This window comes from Oryx dammah, unplaced genomic scaffold, assembly GCF_014754425.2.
Source record: "Oryx dammah isolate SB20612 unplaced genomic scaffold, SCBI_Odam_1.1 HiC_scaffold_5, whole genome shotgun sequence".
Classification (NCBI taxonomy): domain Eukaryota; kingdom Metazoa; phylum Chordata; class Mammalia; order Artiodactyla; family Bovidae; genus Oryx; species Oryx dammah.
In genome coordinates this window covers 94,048,752-94,063,418 of record NW_024070189.1, presented here as the reverse complement: position 1 = coordinate 94,063,418, position 14,667 = coordinate 94,048,752, and the positions used below count along the sequence as shown (strand labels likewise).

Genomic DNA, 14,667 nt, shown 5'->3' with positions numbered 1-14,667 from the left:
TACCAGCCCCCCTGCAAAGAGACCCTGGATCCTCAGGCTTGCCCAGCCGTCCTCGGCGGGCACCTACTGCGCATGACGTGCTTCTCATCAGTCATCCGCTGGAACAACCTCCACAAGGTGTCGTCCTCGTTCAGGAACATCAGTAGGACGGCCACGACCTCATTCATGCCCTGGAAGTAGCCCACCTCCTGCAAGAGCCAGATGTGCGTGGAGGACCCCCCGGAGCCCACCTCTGCTCTTGGATTCATCAGCCCATGGCCTGCCATGGCCACCAGCGGTCACTCCTCCTCTTGACACCTCTGGGATGTTTCTTCTCGTGGAAACCCACCCCCAGGATGGCAAAGAGGGGCATCCCAGTGACTCACAGCAAAGAACCTAGCCTGTTGGCGACACTGTACAGTGAGAGATCCATATCCTCCCCTGGTTCCCGCTGCATCCTTGTATGGCCCAAAAGCCAGAGGGGGCTGAGAGATGCCAGGAAAGGCAGGGCAGGACAACTCCCCACCCTGCATCCCAGGGGCACAGCACCAGGCCTGCCTGACTCAGTGGGATCTGCCTGGGCCTCACCTCGTACCTGGCTAGGATCATGCCTGGGCTACCTGGTCCCATTTGTGGTGACCCCCACCTGAGCCATACCCGCTCATCCTGGGGAAGAGGATGTCCACTCAGGCTTGCTCTGCTCAGCTTTCGCTGTGACTCCTACCTGGAATGTGAGGGCTCTTGCTGCCCATGGTTCCCGCTGGGCTGCACCTGTGCACACGTGGCAGTGGGCCCCACCTGGGCCTCACCTGCTCCTCCTCGGCTATGATCCCACCAGGGACATCCCTGCTCCTGCTGGCCATGTGGGCTGGCATGGCCCACCTGGGCCTCACCTGCTGCCTGCTGACTGTGCTCCCCGCCTGAGCTGTACCTGTACGTACTGGTAACCATCCTTACGTGGCCTTTCATGGTCTACCCGGGGGTGATCTCGGCCTGACCTCCCTTGCTTATCCTTGGCTCTGATTCCTCCTGGGACATACCTGATTCTGTGGCCTAGGATGCTCACCTGGGCTGCAGTGATTCCCACTTGGGAAATGTATCTTTTCTGATGCGTGATACCAGTTCTACCTGGCTAGGATCCCTGCCGGGTCTCAGCTGCCTGTCCTTGGCTCAGATCCCTGCTTGGGTGCACTTGCTCTTGTCTATGATCTCTGCTGGGGTCTCACCTGCTCATATTTTGTTATTTCTTCTCGTTCCAAGGCTAGTAGGATCTCCAGCTTCTCCATGTTGGATGATGCAAGACAAAATCTAGGTATTCCAGTGCCCTAAAGAGCTTCAGGGACCCAGCAAGTGGAAGTTGTCTCCCTGTTGGCAGCTTCCTGGTCATAAGAGGGAGAAATCAGACATTATTAGTGCCCCCTTAGTGGGTGGGATCCCCTTTGGCAATCATGGCTTGCATCCACACCTAATACTTCCACTTCTAGACTTCAGGATGGGGTAGACCTTTCTCCAAAGTCCACCCAGCTTTAGAAAACAAGGCCAGCAGGCTCAGGGGGAGCTTCCCAACCTCATCATCCATCAGGGAGATGTAAATCAAGACCACAGGGCACACCACTTCTCACCCATGGAAACTTTATTCCCAATAACAGGATGTGGAGAGATTGTAACTCTACTGTACTGCAGGCAGGAAATGGTGTCCCTACACTGTGGATGGGTGAACAAAATTGGGCACAAGAGACCATATATTGTATGATTCCATTGATCTGAAGTGTCCAGCATCACCAGGTCCATAGAGACAGAAACTGGGCCGGGGGTCCCCAGGGCTGGGGGATGGGTGAGGGGTGGGTATCTGCTGACAGATAAGAGACGTGTACGAGGTGGTGACAGGTGGATGTAGTGGTGATGGTAGCAGGAGTCTGTAAAATAAAGACCTCTGAATAGTCTACTTGAGCTAAAGTGGATGATGTGTGAATTTCAGAGAAAGCTCTTTGAGCCGGATTCGCCCCAGGAGCCCTGAAAGGGGCAGTGAGAGACTTCACTTAGATTAAAACACAACCAGGGGCTCTCATGTTCTAGGGCAGCAGCCCTGAGCTCCTGCCCACGGGGCTCTTCCTGGGACCACGCTCCCCTCACTGCCCCCCCACCCCAGGATGGCCCCTCTTGGGAGGCAGAGCAAGGACTGGGGACCAAGGGCATTAGGAAGAGACACACGTTCTCTCATAATGGACCTAACTCACTGATTCTGGCTGGTGAATCGGCTCAGGCAACACACCAGCTGATCAGAAGGGTGTTAGTTTGGGAAAAGAATGACTTATTTAACCTCAGGCAGCCTCTCTGTGCTGCTGAGACCACCCTTCAGTCCACAAGTCTGAACAAGGCCAAGGGGGAAGGGCCTCAGTTCCTGGACTCGCACAGAAAACTATCAAGAACATGGCTGGAGAGTGTAGAGCTGGTGATACATGGAGAGCACGAGGGGCCCTGCACTGCACAGTGTGAGGCCCTGTGTCCCCACCCCCCACCCCCAGCCCACAGGCCAAACGAACTCATGTGGCCAGCTTGCCTGGTCTGGGGCAGGACAGACAGGATGCCTCTGGGATCCAGGACACGAACACAGGCTTGGACCCACCAGGCTCTGGAGATGCCAAAGCTCTGCCCTTCTCCCCTCATCCTCCTCCATCCACACTCCACCCCTGCATCCCCTCACCTCTTCCCCTCAGCTTCCATCACTTCTCCATCCTCCCTACCCTTCCATCAGCTGCTATCCAGTCCTCGGCCAGCCCCTCGCTTCACCCTTCCTCCTCCTCCATTCTCCACAAGTCCCGCACCCCCAGACCTTCACCTCCCCATCCACCTCAGCCACCCTTCATCCTCCCACTCCTGTTTCCTACACTTCCTCCTCTTCCTGTCTCACGTCCTCTGTCCCATTCCCACCTCCTCCCTCTATATCCATCCTCCTGTACTCTTGTCCTCTGCTTCCATCTTCCATCCATCTCTTCTACCTCCTCCTGCATCCTCTCTCCCCTCCTGCGTGCTCTCCTCTGGGTCAGGTGTGGAAGCTGAGACTCCTCACAGGGACACGGCACCTCTGGCTGCAGCCCACTCCCTCCTTGGAGCCAGGAGAGGACTGCAAGTCCTGGCTGTTGTTCAGTACTGGGGGCTCAGCATCACCTCTTCCAGGAAGGATGGAGTCACCCACCCGGGGGCCTCTGTCCCCAAAGAATCTACAAGAGACGAGGCAATGCTTTTACCCATCGGACCTCTTGCTGCTTGAGCCATGTCCCCTTGATGGAAATGCACCCAGGGACAGCGCAGAAGAGATGGAACAGGGCAGGCGACGGTCAGAGCAGGTCAGAGACACAGGGGCCTCCGAATGAACACCTACAGACATGAAACAGTGGGTGTGAGCCGCAGGCAGAACTGAAGGGTCGCTTCCTTTCCACTCCACAATGGGGACAGGTCAGAGGTCAGGGGCAGCACTGAGCCCATACACCTGAAAGCCAGGCATGGAAGAGGAGCGTCTTGTCACCAGGCAGGGGAAGGTGACCAGGGACAGGTGTCACCCGACACCAGCAAGTCCAGGTCCTAACCAGCAAAAGCATGTGAGCTTTTTTTTTTTTTAAATTTATATATTTATTTATTATTTTACTTTACAATTCTGTATTGGTTTTGCCATACATTGACAGCATGTAAGCTTAAAAAGCTCAAAATTTAAAAACAGGGCCGGCTGCGGTGTGAGAGTCGTGGTGGCCTCTGAGGCAGTGGAGGCGGATCCCGCGGCTCTCGCCTCGAGTGCCCCGGCTGTCCCGGCAGCTGCAAAGGGTGCCGCCGCTGCCTTGGGTCCTTGGGGTCCCCCCAGGCAGCTGAGAGGCAGCCAGCCCAGACCCACGGTGGCGAGGCAGCAGCCCACGGGGTCAGTGTCGCCGGCCCCGGAGTTCATCCAGCCACCAGTGAGCAAGCTGTCCTGGGCCGTGAGGACCAACATCCTGTGCATGTGTGCAGCTGCAGCGAGATCCTGCCCAACAGCCCCGCGCTCAACATGCACCAGGTCAAGAGCCACCGCCGCCTGTGGGACGGCATAATGACTCCAACAAGAAAAGATTTGAAAACTGTACTGAAATTCTGCTGCTGAAGCTGCTGCTAAGTCACTTCAGTCGTGTCCGACTCTGTGCGATGCCATAGACGGCAGCCCACCAGGCTCCCCCTTCCCTGGGATTCTCCAGAGAAGAACACTGGAGTGGGTTGCCACTTCCTTCTCCAATACATGAAAGTGAAAGCTAAGAATCCAACTGCCAATGCCTGAGATGCAGGGGACATGGGTTCACTCCCTGGGTCAGGAAGATCCCTTGGAGTAGGAAATGGGAACCCACTCCAGTATTCTTGCCTGGAAAATTCCATAGACAAAGGAGTGTGGCGGGCTGCAGTCTATGAGTCGCAAAGTGTTGGACATGACTGAGTGACTGAACTCACACGCATGGGAAATAAAGCCAATAATTTATAACAATAATGAAGTATAACATTTAAAAATCATGAATCACTATATTGTACACCTGTAACATATAATATTATACAACTGTAATATATATATAAAAAATAAACCTGGGGGACTTCCTTGGTGGCATAGTAGATATGAATTTGCCTGCAAATGCAGTGGACATGGGTTTGATCCCTGGTCCTCACATGTCGGTGCAACTAAGCCCATGTGCCACAACTATCGAGCCCACCCTCCAGGGCCCATAAGCCACAACTGCTGAGCCTGCATGCTGAAGCCTGTGTACCCTCAAGCCTGTGCTCAGAAACAAAGAGGCCACCACAGTGAGAAGCCCATTCACCCAACTGGAGAGCAGCCCCTGCTCACTGCAGCAATGAAGACACAGTGTAGGTGAAAAGAAATACATCAATAAAATAAAATAAAAATTAAAAAAAAACAAACAAAGAATTTCCTGGAGGTCCACTTGTTAGGCTCCAGGCTTCCACTGCCAGGGACCCAGGTTCAATCCCTGGACAGATCCCACAGGGTATGCAGTGTGGCTTAAGGGAAGAAAAAAAAGGTACAAAACATACAAACAAAAATCTTACTTAAATACCCACCACCCGCCTCCAGGGGCCAGAGGTCAAGAAGGTTGCTGGGGAGTCCAGCCTGGGATGGAGGAGACCTCAGGGGTAGGTAGGGGCGTCCCAGGCAAGAGGACATAGTGTGGGTGGGCTAAGACCACCAGGTCACGTGGTCTTGGGCCCTGGTACCAAGCTGGACTTAGTCCTTGGTAGCTGGGGTGGCCTATGCATTTTCTAAAAATTAATAACTCTTTGTTTTATAGTTCTAGGTTTACAGAAATACTGAGAAATGAATACAGAGTTTCCATATACCTGCCCAATTCCCCTACTCCTCCCCTCCAGTTTCCTCAATTATTAACATCTTGCAGGAGTGTGGTGCAGCTGTGCTAAAGAATGAAGTAAAACTGATCTTCACTGGACGTGAGTTTGAGCAAACTCCAGGAGATAGTAAAGAACAGGGAAGCCTGGTGTGCTGTAGTCCATGGGGTCACAAAGAGTCAGACAGAGCTGAGCTATTGAACAACAACAACAAGATTGATGCATTATTAGTTAAAGCCCATAATTCAGAGTGGGTCTCACTCTTGGTGTTGTGCAGTTCTACAACTTTTGGAAAATAATGATGACATCCACCCAGTATTGTACAGAAGAGTTTCATTGCCCTAAAAATCCCCTGGGCTCCACCTGTTTCTCCCTCTGTCCAACCTCCTGGCAGCTACTGAGATTTTACCATCTCTGTTGGAGAAGGAAATGGCAACTCAGTATTCTTCCCTGGGAAATCCCATGGACAGAGGAGCCTGGTACCAGAATGTCCTGTGGTTGGAGTCATATGGTATACAGTGTTTTCTGACTGGCTTCTTTTATGAAGCAAATGTACACTTAAGGTACCTCCATGTCTTTTCATGGTTTGATAGCTCTTTTTCTTCTTTTCATTTTTCAATATGCTCTTTTGTTAATTGTGGTGAAATATACATAACATTTGGGCTTCCCAGGTGGCTCAGTGAGTAAAGAATCCATCTGCAAGTCCAGGAGACACAGGAGACATGGGTTCGATCCCTGGGTCAAGAAGATCCCCTGGAGAAGGGTGTGGCAACCCACTCCAGAATCCTTGCCTGGAGAATCCCATGGACAGAGGAGTCTGGCGGGCTATAGTCCGTAGGGTCGCAAAGAGGCGGACACGACTGAAGCAACTGAGCACACACTCACGCATACGTAACGTTTACCACTGTAATCATTTTTAAGCGTCCAGTTCAGTGGTGGTCATAGTGTAAATACAGTCACGTTGTGTGTGGCCATAGTCAACTATCCATCTCCAGAACTCTTCTTATCTTGTGAAACTGAACCTCTGTCTTCATTAAATAGCTCATTTCTTCTTTTATTTAAAAATTTTATTGTGGTAAAACTTCTGCTGTTGTTCAGCTACTAACCTGTGTCTGACTCTTTGCGACTCCGTGTACTGCAGCACGCCAGGCTCCCCTGTCCTCTGCTGTCTCCCAGAGCTTGCTCAAACTCATGTCCATTGAGTCGGTGATGGAATCTAACCATCTCATCCTCTGCCGCAGCCTTCTCCTTTTGCCCTCAATCTTTCCCAGTATCAGGGTCTTTTCTAATCAGTTGGCTGTTCGCATCAGGTGGACAAAATATTGGAGCTTCAGCTTCAGCATCAGTCATTTCAACGGATATTCAGGGTTGATTTCCTTTAGGATTGACTGGTTTGACTTTGCAGCAAAATATACATAACATAAAATCTACTGTGTTAACCATTTTTAAGTGTATAGTTCAGTGACATTAAGTACATTCACATTGTCGTGCAACCCTCCCCACCATCCATCTCCAGAACTCTTTTCGTCTTCCCAAAGTGAAACTCTGTCCCCTTTAAACATTCACTCCCCTTCCCCCTCTCCCAGTCACTGGCCCCCACTCACCTGCTGTCTGTCTCTATGAATCTAGGGACCTCCCATGAGAGAAATCCTACAGTATTTGTCCTTTCCCATCTGGCTTATTTCACCGAGTATTATATCCTCTAGGTTTGTTCATGTTGTAGCAAATGTCAGAAGTTTCATCATTCATTAAAAATTTTTTTATTATTCATATATTTGGCTGTTGTGGGTCTTAGCTGTGGCATGCTGGATCTTTGATCTTAGCTGGGGCATGTGGAGTCTTTTTAGCTGTGACATTCGAACTCTTAGTTGCTGATTTAGTTCCCCAACCAGGGATCAACCTGGGGCCCCCTGCATTGGGAGTGAGGAGTCTTAGCCTCTGGACCACCAGGGAAGTCCTAGAAATTCCTTTATTCTTAACTACTGATAAAGAAGGACTTACTTCTGTCACACTGATAATTGTTTTCTATATAACTTACAGCTCTTTTGTCTTTTATTTCCTGCATTACGTTTTCTTTTGTGTTTTTTTAGTGAAACATTTAAATGCTTCTATTTCCTTCTGTGTATATTCTATAGCCATTTTGTTTGTGGTTACCATGGAGATCACATTCAACATCCTAAAGTTATAATACTCAAATTTGGATTCATACCAGCTTAATGTCAATAACACACAAAACCACCTCTTCACGGCTCCATCCCACTGTTTTCCAGTTGTTGGTGTCACAGAATTGCATCTTCAGACGTTATGCATCCAAAAACATCAACCAATAAATGTTAAAATACATTAGCCTCAAGGCTTCCCTGGTGGTCCAGTGGTTAAGAATCACCTTGCAATGTAGAGGACATGGGTTCCATCCCTGGTCCGGGAAGATCCCACATGACATGAAGCAACGAAGTCCGTGTGCCAGTACTACTGAGCTCGCAAGCTGCAAGTAGCGAAGCCCATGCACTTAGACCCCACACTCTACAACAAGAGAAGCTATCACAGTTAGAAGCCCTCATACCTCAACTAAGACCCAGAGCAGCCGTCATTCGTGTCTGACTCCTTGCAACTGTATCCGCCAGGCCCTTCTGTCCATGGGATTTCCCAGGCAAGAGTACAGGAGTAGGTTGCCATTTTCCCTAGGGGATCTTCCCGACACAGGGATCAAACCTCCTGGACTGGCAGGCATATTCTTTATCACTGAGCCCCCAGGGGGCCCTTGGTCCCAATGGCCAGAGATTATATTTAGGTTTTCTGCCATCAAAGTGCTACATCTTTTTCAAAAAGCAAGATTCCTGATTGTCTCTACTCTTGAGAGCAGAGCTTGGAGGCTGTTCTACTCCAGCATGTGGTCGCTGGAAGATACTTTCACCTGTAGGATTTCAGGCCATTCTTCTGTGAAGCTCTGCTTTGAAATGCCAGCTTGCAAAACAGTTGAGACCTATTAAGAAACTTTCTGCTCTTAAAACACAGTAAACTTGATCTACAGAGATGGAGATTGTTTAAATGGAGATTTAAACTGTGCAGGTACCTTTTTCCCTTGCAGGTCTGCCTTGGTTCCTGTGCAACTACGTTCCTGGGGAGAAGAAGGTGATGCTGGTAGGGTACGATGTTACCATGGAAATGACTGGGACTTATCCTATGAACCGTGTTCTTGGAGCAATGCAAGCGACATTGGTAAGGTATAATGTTACCATGGAGATAGCTGGGCCTGGTCCTCTGAGCAGCAATCATTCTAGCTATTATCCTGGCAAAAAGAGTGTGAAGAAATTAATATGCCAGCAGCTCTAAGGACACGTGACTGCTACAAATTCTGTGCTAGTCTGCATTTCTACGGTCTGTGAATATCTCCTGGAACCACTGTGAAGATGCAGTCTCCAAAATCACCAGAGAGGCTGTCAGGAAAATCTTCCAGTTCACCCTCTGTTGAAGGTTTGTTACAGATCCACAGCCCGATAAAGCAGAGATGTTTGTGCCCTTTGTCTTAAAGCACAAACACAAAAGAAGAAAGAAAAAGAACAAAAAGTTCACCTCAGAACTTCATACTGGGGGCTTCCCTAGTGGTCCCCTGATTAAGAATCCACCTAACAATGCAGGGGACACTGGTTTGAATCCTGGTCTGGGAATACCCCACATACTATGGGCCACAACTGCTGGAGCTCACTCGCCTAGAGCCTATGCTCTGCAACAAGAGAAGCCACCGCAGCTAGAAGCCTGCGCGCCGTAATTAGACAGTAGCCCCTGCTCACCACAACTAGAGAAAGCCGGCACACAGCAATGAAGACCCACGGCAGCCAATAAATAAATAAATACATAATTTGAAGAGAAACTTTATATTCATTCCACAAGCCAACCTGAAGAAAAATCAGAGCAGCTGGGGATTAGTCTCTATGTGCTTTTACGCCCAGATTTTTGAGCAAAATTTTAGTTATATTTCAGTGGGCTCACTCTTTCATCTACTGATATTTCTCAAAGTAAACTTTATATCGTTAGCATATATGGCAGCTAGTATCACTTGCTCTAATTAGAAGATAAGAGTAGAAACAGTTATGATGACAGCCACTATGGAAATTGGCATGGCAGTCCTTTGAACAGTTAAAAGTAGCTCTCCCACATGATCCTGCAATTCCACTCCAGGGCATGGGCCCGCAAGAACTGACAGCAGGGTCTCCCACACACCTGCGTTCATAGTAGCATCATTCACAATGTGAAGGCTCTCTTCTGGGTTGTGGGTGGCCTGCTTCTCATTCAATCCTCACATGGTGGAAAGAAGATGGGAGGGCTCCACTGCTGTTGTTCAGTGGCCCTGTGCTGTTCAGGGTTCCAGTCTTGCTCAGTCGTGTCTGACTCTTTGTAACCCCAGGGACTGCAGCATGCCAGGCTTCCCTGTCTTTCACCATCTCCTGGAGTTTGCTCAAACTCTCGTCCATTGAGTCAATGATGCCACCCAACTATCTCATCCTCTGCCACCCCCTTCTCCTCCTGCCTTCAATCTTTCCCAGCATCAAGGTCTTTTCCAATGAGTTGGCTCTTCTCATCAGGTGGCCAAAGCATTGGAGCTTCAGCATCAGTCTTTCTAATGGTTCAGGGTCAATTTCCTTTATATATATATTTTTTCTTTTTTTCAATTTCCTTTAGGATTGAGTGGTTTGATCTCCTTGCAGTCTAAGGGACTCTCAAGAGTCTTCTCCAGCACCACAGTTTGACAGCATCAATTCTTTGGGGTCTCTTTTACAAAGGCACTAATTCCATTCATGGGGGATCCACCCTCCTGACTTAACCACTTCCCAAAGGCCCCGCCTCCTAATACCAGCATCTTGGGTGTTAGCATCTTAACATAAGAATCTGGGGGGATGCATTCTGTCCATTGCAGTGGTTCATCATCTTCAGAGGAAGAGACTTCAGCTATGTTAGAAGCCAGCTGATTCATGCTGCGGACCCAAGCCGTCAGCAGAGGCACATTCACAGCCTGATCCTTGACAATATGCCAAGTGCCTCAATACTGGAAGAAGATCGTTTTTAAAAAAATATTCTCCACTCTGCATCCAATAAAATCTCTGGCACTGGGAGGCAGCAAAGAGTTCCAGTCCTGCTTTCATGGAATTTATCATTTTCTTTAAAATTTTTTTTATTTATTTGCCTGCGCCATTGTGAATAACACTGCTTAGAATGTGGGTGTGCACATGCTGCAGAGCAACTAAACCCATGCACCGCAACTACTGAGCCTGTGGTCTAGAGCCTGGCAGCCACAGCTACCGAAGCCCATGTGCCCTAGAGCCTGTGCTCCATAACAAGAGAAGCCACGGCAATGAGGGGCCTGACCCCTGCAGCTAGAGAGGAGCTTCTGCTTTCCACAACGAGAAAAATGTCCAAGGAAGAATGAAGACCCAGGACAGCCACAAATAATATCTACAAATAAATTCAAACAATATTCTTTAAAAAATTGGGACTTCCCCAGTGGTCCAGAGGGTAAGGCTCTGCACCTCCACTGCAGGGGGCCTGAGTTCCCTCCCTGGTTTGGAACTAAGGTCCCACATGTTGTGACTCCTGCGCCCACAGGCTCCAGAGCCCACACGCCACAACTAGGGAGTCCCTGTGCCACAACTAAAGATCCCACATGATGCAACTAAGACCCAATGCAGTCAAGTAAGATAAATAAATGAATATTTTAAAAAAACACAAAAAACAAAAATATGGACTTCCCTGGTGGTCCAGGGGTTAAGACTCTATGCTTCCACTGCAGTGGGTGTGGGTTCAACCTCTGTTCAGGGAACTAAGATTCCCATGATGCAGCCAAAAAAAAAAAAAAGACTAGCAGGCTTTCACACACTTGGACTGGGCCCAGTGCACCTGGACACACAGGTTCAGCTGTTAGGGAGGCCGGATGGCAGCTGTAAAACCACTTCTGAAACACGATCCCCTGGAAGCTCAAAATCTTATTTATGCAGAAGCCAGCTGTGCTCACACACTGGCTCTGTCTCTCCAGTCCCCACTGACCCCACTCTTTGCCTTAAGGCCAGCTCCTTTTTTGGGCGTCACCTGTAGCATCTTTCTAGCCAAGGACACCTTCCCAGTTTCTAGCTCCTTGCTATACACCCTGCCTTCAGAGCACGTGCTGCAGAGGGGAGGTTGCAGAGGGGTTTGTTCATTCAGCTTTCTCACGTCACGTCCCCAGCCTGACACACAGATATCAGGGACCTACCTGGTCGGTCTTCTATACTGAGGAGATATCTGCTCAACTCCAGCCACCATACTAATTAAAAAAAAAGTTCTAGACTTTTAATTTTCAACTTCAGAAATACATTGCATTATTACTAGTGTTTCAAAAAATTCAACATTTACTTTATTATTGTTTTTTCCTTTTTTAATCTTTACTTTAAAATTTTTATATTATTTTCTTGTCATTCTTTTTTATTTTTAAACTTTTCTTTAAAAAATCTTCTTTTTAGTTTATTATTGTTTTTTAATTGTTTTTTTGACCATTTGGCTGTGCAGCATGGCATGTGGGATCTTAGTTCTCCAACCAGGGACCAAACCCGCGCCCCTGGAGTGGAAGTGCACTGGATCACCAGGGAAGTTCCCTCAACATGCATTTAGATTTATTCACAATTATATAAAATCCTAAAAGATGATGCTGTTAAAGTGCTGCACTCAAAATGCCAACAAATTTGGAAAACTCAGCAGGGGCCACAGGACTGGAAAAGGTCAGTTTTCATTTCATTCTCAAAGAAGGACAATGCCAAAGAATGTTCAGACTACCCTACAATTGTGCTTATTTCACATGCTAGCAAGGTAATAATCAAAATTCTTCAAGTTAGGCTTCAGTAGTACTTGAACTGAGAATTTCCAGATGTATAATTTAGAAAAAGCAGAAGAACCAGAGGTCAAATTGCCTACATTCCTTGGATCATAGAGAAAACAAGGGAATTCCAGAAAAACATCTACTTTTGCTTTACTATTTGAAAGCCTTTGTCAGTGTGGCTCACAACGAACTGTGGAAAATTCTTAAAGACATGGGAATACCAAACCACCTTACCTGCCTCCTGAGAAATCTGTGTGCAGGTCAAGAAGCAACGGTTAAAACAAGATATGGAACAATGGGCTGGTTCAAAATTGGGAAAGGAGTACAACAAGGCTGTATATTGTCACCCTGCTATTTAACTTATATGCAGAGTACATCATGTGAAATGTTGGGCGAGATGAATCACAAGCTGGAACCAAGATTGCTTGGAGAAGTATCAACAACCTCAGATATACAAATTATACCACTCTAATGGCAGAAAGTAAAGAGGAATTAAAAAGCCTCTTGATGAAAGTGAAAGAGGAGGGTGAAAAAGTTGGCTTGAAATTCAACCTTAAAAAAAAAAACTAAGATTATGGCATCCAGTCCCATCACTTCATGGCAAGTAGAAGGGGAAAAAGTGGAAGCAGTGACAAATTTTATTTTCCTGGGCTTCCAAATAGCTGTGGACAGTGACTGCAGCCATGAAATTAAAAGACACTTGCTTCTTGGAAGGAAAGCTATGACAAACCTAGAAAGCATATTGAAAAACAGAGACATCACTTTGCCAACAAAGGTCTGTCTGGTCAAAGCTATGGTTTTTTCAGCAGTCATGTGTGGATGTGAGAGTTGGACCATAAAGAAGCTGAGTGCCAAAAAATTGATGCTTTCAAACTATGGTGCTGGAGAAGACTCTTGAGAGTCTCTTGGACTGCAAGGAGATCAAACCAGTCAATCCTAAAGGAAATTAACCCTGAAAATTCGCTGGAAGGATGGATGCTGAAGCTGAATCTCCAATACTTTGGCCACCTGATGGGAAGAGTCGACTCACTGGAAAATATCCTGATGCTGGGAAAGATTAAGGGCAAAATGAGAAGGGGGCTGGCAGAGGATGAGATGGTTAGATAGCATCACCGACTCAATGGACATGAATTTGAGCAAACTCCAGGAGATAGTGAAGGACAGGGAAGCCTGGCGTGCTGAGTCTATGGGGCTGCAAAGAATCAGACATGACTTAGCGACTGAATAACATTAACAATTTTACATTTGTTTTCTATACCTATGAGTCTGTTTCTTTTATGTAAATAAGTTCATCTGTATCATTTTTTAAGATTCCACAATAAGTGATATCAGATATTTGTCTTTGTCTTAGTTCACTTAATATGATAATATCCAGGACCATCTATGTTGCTTCAAATGGTATTATTTCATTTTTCTAGTGACTGAGTAGTATTCCTTTGTATATATATATACACCATGTTTATTTATTCATCTTTTGATGGACATTTAGGTTGCTTCCATGTCTTGGCTATTGTGAACAGTGCTGCTATGAACAGTGGGGTGCAGTTATCTTTTTGAATTAGTTTGCTCTGGATATATGCCCAGGATTGCAGGATTACATAGGAACTCTATTTTTTTAAATTTTTTTAAGGAACATCCATACTGTTCTCCATAGTGGCTGTAACCAACCTACATTCCCACCATTCCTCCCACCAGGAGGTTTCATTTTTCTCCGCATCCACTCCAGCATTTATTATTTGTAGAATTTTTGACGATGGCCATTCTGACACGTGAGGTAATATCTCGTTATAGTTTTGATTTGCATTCCTCTAAATAATTAGTGATATTGAACATCTTTTCATGTGCCTGTTGGCCATCCGTCTGTCTTCTTTGGAGAAACATCCATTTAGATCGTCTGCCCACGTTTTGACTGAGTTGCTTTTTTGATGTAGAGCTGCATGAACTATTCGTTTATTTTGGAAATTAATCCCTTGCTAGTAGTATCATTTGCAAATATTTTCTCCCATGCTGTAGACTGTCTTTTCATTTTGTTTATGGTTTCCTTTGCTGTGCAAAAGCTTTTAAGTTTAACTAGGTCCCATTTGTTCATTTTTGTTTTTATTTCCATTCATCTGGGAGATGGATCCAAAAAAATATTGCTGAGATTTATGTCAGAATGTTCTGCCTAGGTTTTCCTCTTAGGAGTTTTATAGTATCTGGCCTTATATTCAGGTCTTTAATTCATTGCAAGTTTATTTTTGATGTTAAACAGAACACACTTGATAGTTTATGCTAACTTAGTGACTCATAGTGGAGCCCTGGATTGTTTGTGCTAACTCAATGACTCAGGGTGGGTGCTGTTCGAGCCAGAAAGACCAAACACATAGTTAGATAGTTAGGCCTGGAGTCACAGGATATTAGCCTGACTTCCAAGGAGGGTAGGTGGGGACGGGGACAGGAGACTGAGCCACTTGGGCAATGATCCGATCATGTAA

General features: G+C 47.0%; 1 long non-coding RNA gene across 1 annotated transcript in view; it reads right to left on the bottom strand.

The window, feature by feature from the left end:
• The window catches only part of LOC120863952, a 2,957-nt gene extending 2,583 nt beyond the window's left edge, over positions 1-374 (bottom strand). The window contains exon 1 of the long non-coding RNA XR_005721110.1: positions 1-374. This exon is cut by the window's left edge and continues 136 nt beyond it. This is a non-coding gene — a long non-coding RNA (uncharacterized LOC120863952).
• Between the last annotated feature and the right edge of the window lie 14,293 nt (positions 375-14,667).